The sequence below is a fragment of the Microtus ochrogaster genome (genome assembly GCF_000317375.1).
Source record: "Microtus ochrogaster isolate Prairie Vole_2 chromosome 14 unlocalized genomic scaffold, MicOch1.0 chr14_random_3, whole genome shotgun sequence".
NCBI lineage: Eukaryota > Metazoa > Chordata > Mammalia > Rodentia > Cricetidae > Microtus > Microtus ochrogaster.
In genome coordinates, this window is record NW_004949098.1 from 11,582,296 (window position 1) to 11,588,892 (window position 6,597).

General features: G+C 47.9%; 1 long non-coding RNA gene and 1 pseudogene across 1 annotated transcript in view; one reads left to right on the forward strand and one right to left on the reverse strand.

The window, feature by feature from the left end:
- Window positions 1-4,394: 4,394 nt before the first annotated feature.
- Window positions 4,395-6,597, reverse strand: part of LOC113458022 — an 11,042-nt gene continuing 8,839 nt past the window's right edge. Inside the window, exons 3-5 of the long non-coding RNA XR_003378467.1 lie at window positions 5,951-6,104; window positions 5,148-5,654; window positions 4,395-4,469 (exon numbers count right to left, since the gene is read on the reverse strand). This is a non-coding gene — a long non-coding RNA (uncharacterized LOC113458022). The remainder of the gene's footprint in view (window positions 4,470-5,147; window positions 5,655-5,950; window positions 6,105-6,597) is intronic.
- The window catches only part of LOC101993003, a 2,592-nt pseudogene continuing 463 nt past the window's right edge, over window positions 4,469-6,597 (forward strand).

The following is a 6,597-nucleotide window of genomic DNA, read 5'->3' on the forward strand; positions in this document are numbered from 1 at the left end:
GCTCACCATGACACAAACATGCACACACACACACACAAAATGAATAAATAAATGTGTGCTAAAAAATTTTAAAGCCAGTTCTTGCTGGGGGGCTGGCTCAGTAATAAAGTTTTTTCTCAGCATGTACAAGACCCTAGGTTCAAGAATTAGCATTGGATAAAAGAGACTAGTTTGTTTGTTTGAGACAGGGGATCTTGTAGCCCAAGCTGGCTTGGAACGTGCTATGAAACCGAGGCTGGTCCTGAACTCGTGACCCTTCTGGTTCCACCTGCTAAATGCTGGGATTGCCATCCTGTGAGACCCTGGTTGGCAAACTGCCAGTTCTTACTTCTCCCCACAGATATTTCACCAGGAAGCACATGCACTTTAAAAAAACAAAACAAAACCCATTATTCTGTGTGCTCTGTGTTTGTGCTTTCTGAGTTTCACAATTTCAGGAACAACTTAAAATAATGTGCTGGGTTTTTGTTTAGATGTTGCTGTGTGAGCAGGAGCGGTGTCATGCACCTTTAATCCCAGCCCTTGAGAGACCGAGGCAAGCAGAGCTCTGAGTTTAAGACCAGCCTGCTCTACCTATCGACTTCCAGGCCAGCCAGGGTTACTCAGTGAGACCCTGTCACAAAGAAACAAACCAACAAAAGTTGATGCTGCCACTAAAAGGCAGGCACTTGAAGTCTTCTTCCTAAAATGCTCATGAGTGCTGAGTCCCAAAAGAGCTGGATCTCACAGCGATAAACACAATAATAGGTGGCCTGACAATATTTTATTTCTAAACTTGACCACAAAGTCAGGAAGGTAAAACAGAAATGTTTTAATATTTTGGTTCAAACTGACTGGTATTTACTAATAGAATGTTAAAGAAAAATCTTGGTGTGTGGTTGGTTTAGTGATCCTTTTGCCTTGACTGCCAAGCTCTGTGGTCACAGGCATGTATCACTAAGGAGGTTGAGTTTTCCTTTTTAGATGACACATAGTAACTGTTCATATTTATGGGGCAAAGTGTAACAGTACAATGCATATATAGTGCCATAGTCAAATCAAGAAAATTAGCATTTTGTCTCTTTATTTCTCTATTCAGATTTCTATCTTCTGAAGAAACGGTTCAGCAAGAAAGATGCTGGCTGTCAGGCTTCATGAGCTGAGCTCTATTCCTGAAACCCACATGGTAGAAGGAGAGAGCTGACTCCTACAAACTGACCTTTGACCTCTACACATGCATTATGGTATGTGCGCACACACACCACTCATAAATAAACGTAAAAAAAAACCCTCTTCTAGTTCTTTGTAAAATATACAGTAAGCTATTGTAAACTGTAGTCAGACAAAGGATGTTAATAGTTATTCCTCAAAGCTTGTTTAAAGAACTCAATCTCTCATTGTTCTCATCTGATTTAGAGACGGGGTGGATAGGGTTCTGAGGACTGCTCACAGTTGAGACTGAGGGAGGTCTAGGTCTTGGGGGAAGGCCCTCACAGTGAGGGGACCTAGGGAAATTCAGATGTCCCCATTCACCTACCACTTAAGAGGACTACACAGCATCCAGGCGACAGTCTAGATTTACAGGGGAATTGAGGGATCGTTATGGTCAGGTTCTTGCCCTTGACAACTTTCCCTTCTACTGGGTTACTTGATTTAACAGAAAGACAATGATTGAGGAGGGGCTATACTTGCCAAATAGTATGGGTCACACAGAGCTTTTCATGCAGAATATCAGCTACAGGCAGCAAAGAACTGCTGAGCCCCCAAACAGAGCTGGGGACAAGGCAGGTGCCTCAAGTAGCGAGGAGACTGACCGTGTGAAGGGAACAAGGAGGTCCTATGAAGGCAGAAGCTGGTCGGGTTGCCAAGGGCTTGGTTTAGACTCAGCCATGAGGAACAGCCCCAAGGTGAAAGGGGAGTTTTATAAAGATGGGATTTGCCGATATAGGCAGAATGAAATAAGGAAATGCAAGAAAACACATCCCGAACTCTCAAAGTCTTTGATAGCCATCAATCCATGTAGGTCTTGAGCTGAGTGTTTCTTCACAGAGACATCCTTCCTAGGACAATGTTTGTTCTTTTCACCTTTTGTGAACTTGCTGTGTAATGGACGGTGATTTTGAATTTGTGATCTTCCTGCTTCCACTTCACAGCACTAGGATTATGAGCATATACCAGTACTCCTGGGTCACAGCGCCAGAAACCAAACTCAGGTCTGCATGCACAGTAGAGAGTCACTGTACCAAATGAACACCTTCTTAGCCCCGTCTTCTCTTCAATGAACTTTACTTATCCTCCCAAACACTTCTGTGAACCGGGCATGGTAGCACACGTCCTGAAGTCCCTGTGTTCAGGGGGAGAGGCAGAGGGCCACTGCAAGTCCAGGACCAGACTCACTTACAGAGCAAGCGCTTGGCCAGCCAGGGAGATATATTGAAGTCCTGCCTCAAAAAAGCCCAGAATGAGTCTGATGTGGTGGCACAAGCCTGTTCCTGAGCACTTGGAGATAGGCAGACTAATCTCTTCACCTAATCTATTGATAAATAGTGAGTTCCAGGCCAGCCAGAACAACTTAGTGAGTCTCTATCTCAAAAACAAAATAAAACAACAACAAGAATGAAAACCCTAGAGAAGCAGGCCTTTCCACCTTTCTTTTGGATGGCGACCTGAGTCGAAGTATGCTTTTTCCAGTACTTTGGACTTTTTCACTTTTTCTAAAGCTCCCCTTTCTGCCTCATGACTGACTTCAAGCCTAACTCAAACAGTGTGGCTCTCCCTCCCTTTTTAAGCTCCCATCTATGAATATATAATAAACCTTTCTCTAAAACTCAAAGCAACAGTAACAACGACAACACAATGTTCCTGCCCTGAAGCCCCTATCAATCTCAGAAGTTCTTTTTCACATTTCCTTAGTAAATATATTCACTATTGGGAGAAAACAAAACAAAACAAAACAAAAAAAACCAAAATTCCACAAGTACAAAACTAAGTTCAGAGACAACTTAGGCTACATATTGAGGTCAACCTAAGAATAAAACCCTGATTTAAAAAAGCCACATAGTGGCAGGGCAAGGACTGTAGCTGGGTGGTAGAGCTTTTGCCTGGTATACATGGAGCTCTGGATGCAGCTCCCATACCACAGAACAAATAACAATTAAAAACAACCCCCCATGGATCATGTCTTTAATCCCAGCACTCAGAAGGCAGAGGCAGGCAGGTTGCTGGGCCACCATGTCTGACTTTTTGTGATTTTTGTTGTTGTGACCAATTGTCATACAGTCAAGGCTGGTTTTGAACTCCTGATTCTCCTGCCTCCACCTTTTAAGGACTGGAATTACAGGCATTACCATTATGCCCAAACCTCCTGCCTTGGCATCCTGATGACTGGGATTACAGATGTGTGTCACCACCTCTGTATTTGAATATGCCGACATTTGCTCACACATAGTACTGATCGACTGGTGTTTCAGGTCCAGGTCTAGGGATTTGGCTTGAGACTCTGGCTGATCAACTTTCCTTCCACAACTCACCACAGCCCAGGCTTTGGCCTGCTGAGCCTCAGAGGCACCTGGCCTGCTTCCCTCAACAGCCGCTGACCTTTTGTCTTGGTTCCAGCTGTTTGTTTATCTTTCCTAGGCCATCTGAGCCATTAAAAGAATGGATTAGTTTGTTTTTCAGCTTCCCTGTTCTTTAGACTTCTGTTTCCTTGCTTGACAAGATAAAGAAGTTGGACTGATCTGTTTTTAGCAGATATTTTTGTTGTTGTTGTTGTTATCAGGGGGAGGGTCAGGAAGGAATGCTCAATATGAAACAGAATGAGAGACTTACTCTGTTGTTTTCTACTGCGATGTTTATCATTGCATCCTAAACCAGTAGTTATTGGACAGAGCGTGTGGAGGCCCTGTGTGTTGCAAGTCGGTACCATTATTCCTGACCTATAGGGTCTAAAGCCCACCCAGCAGTCTGTGCAGAGCTAGCTTTATGCTCTGGGTCAGAAGAAAAGTTGAGAAGAGACAGTCAAAGGTCTGAAGGTTTAGAGGTAGACCTCAGAAAATGGGTGGGTGGGGCTTGAAAATAGGAAACTGGGGTTTCAGGCAAGAGAGAGGCCCAAATCAAAGTTGCAAAGGCTGACATAGGCCAGTTGTGTCTGAGAACCTTAGTGTTGGGAGTTTATTGGAGAAGACAGGACAACGGATGCAGACAGTAGGTGGTAATGAAGACAGGGACTCAGGTTTTTTTTTTTAATTGCAGCTATTTATTGTCTGTGTATCTACATGTGTTTGTGCATGCACTCACATTTACAGTATACAAAAGTCAAAGGAAGCCGGGCGGTGGTGGCGCACGCCTTTAATCCCAGCACTTGGGAGGCAGAGGCAGGCGGATCTCTGTGAGTTCGAGACCAGCCTGGTCTACAAGAGCTAGTTCCAGTCCTTCCTTTCTCGCTCCCCTGCCATCTTGGCGGCTGGTCTTGGTTGGGGGCCGTCCCGCACCTAAGGCAGGAAAATGGTGGCAGCAAAGAAGACGAAAAAGTCTCTGGAGTCGATCAATTCTCGGCTCCAGCTTGTTATGAAAAGTGGGAAGTACATGCTGGGATACAAACAGACTCTGAAGATGATCGGACAGGGCAAAGCGAAATGGGTGATCCTCGCCAACAACTGCCCTGCCTTGAGGAAATCTGAAATAGAACACTATGCCATGTTGGCTAAAACTGGTGTCCATCACTACAGTGGCAATAACATGAGATGGGCACAGCATGTAGAAAATACTACAGAGTATGCACACTGGCTGTTATTCTTTTGGTCCCTGCCCTAGCCACGCCCACTCCTTTTAACTTCTGACCTCCGCCCTGCCATCGCTCTCTCCCTGTGTTCTCTCCCGGTGTACACCCGGGGCTTTGCCTCTCTCCTCCGCTCTCTCCCTCCTTCTCTCTCTCCTTTTCTCTCTCTCTCTCCTTTCCTCTCTCTCCCCCCCTTTTTAATAAACATTTATGGCTATTTCCTGTGTTTATATGTCTGTTACCGGCCGTTACTGCCAGCGTGGCTTCCCGCTGGTAGGAAGCTGTAACCGCTTTTTCTTATGGCGGGCACCGCCAGCCCGCCTAGGTATATTTTTTAAGAATAAGATTGGTGCAGTGTGACTCGGATGATTCACCCGCCCCAGACTTCTACCTGGGGCCAGAGTTCTGCCAGGACTCTGAGTTCCCTCCGGGGGCAGAATCAGGACCCGAGGATCTTCTCTTCAACCTCGAGGATCTTCTCTTCAACCACCACATGTAGTCTGCTCTGTTAGAGAGCCCGTCATGCTACAACAAAAGTCGCAGAGGGGAGGGGCAAAAGGCTGGAACCGAAAAACGGCCGTGTATAGTTTTAATGGGGCCATTTATTTGGACAGAGACGGATAACTGTAAGGCATTAAAGCATGAAGCCGGAGTGATAGGTCTGGATGGCTTGGCTCCCATGGTCAAGGCCATGAAAACACCCGCAAAAACCATGGCACCTCAAGCCTACAACGAGAACGGTTCCCCGTTAAGGCAAGATGCAGATGGCACAAACACCCAGGCCCTGTGAACAGGCGTCGAGCTCACAGGGGGGGTGCTATAACCTGGCTGAATCGACTGGAGACTCCTACAGGAGAGGGATTCCCGGGCAGGAGGGATCAGCCAAGGTCAGGCCGCACTGTAGCGAAAAGAAGGAAGAAAAGGAATGAAAAAAGAAAAAGAGGGAGAACTGGAAACCCCGGGCCTCCAGGTGCAGGTGAGCTGAGGGGCTGGCTAAGGCCAGCCGTCTCAGGCACAGGCTTAGCACAGGAGACAAGCCGAATTGAATGCCAGTGAAGGGAACAACCGAGGCCCTGAAGGCCCGCGGTTGGAGGTCCCCCCATCCCTAGAAACCGCAAAGGGTTGCCGGGAGCTCAACGGTCAATCCCTTGGGTTAAAAGAGATGGTTAAGCTGGCCGAGATGGGAACACTCACGATTAGTTGATTTGTTGTTTGGAGGAGCTGTGTCCAGGCAGATGGAACATGTGGGTCATTGTAGAGAAGGTCCTCAAGTCCTGATTCTGCCCCAGGAGGGAGCTCAGAGTCCCGGATGGCGCCTAAAGCCGGAACTCCAGCCCCAGGTGGAAGTCTGGGGCGGGGGAATCATCTGAGTCACGCGGCACCATTTGTTATTCTTTTTTAAAAATGCTGCAAGATCCCCAGCGGCAGTAGGCAGCAGAAATGCTGTAGGTCCCAAATGGTGGAGGCAGGCCATGTGGTGGCAGGCAGCAGGCCCTGGGAGCAGCCAGTCCCAGGCAGAAATGGCTGCCGGTCCCAGAGCGGCGGCCCGAGTGGTGGCGGCGGGCTATGTGGCGGCAGACAGCGGGGCCCTGGGAGCAGCCAGTCCCAGGCAGAGACAGCTGCTGGTCCCAGAGCAGTGGTGGCGGGCCATGTGGCAGCAGGCAGTGGGCCCCAGGCAGAGATGGCTGCTGGTCTCAGAGCAGTGGTGGCGGGCCATGTGGCAGCAGGCAGTGGGCCCCAGGCAGAGACAGCTGCTGGTCCCTGAGCAATGGCTGGTCCCAGGCAGGGAGACACATGGCGGGCGGGCAGAAGACAGAAACATGGATAGACACGACATGCAG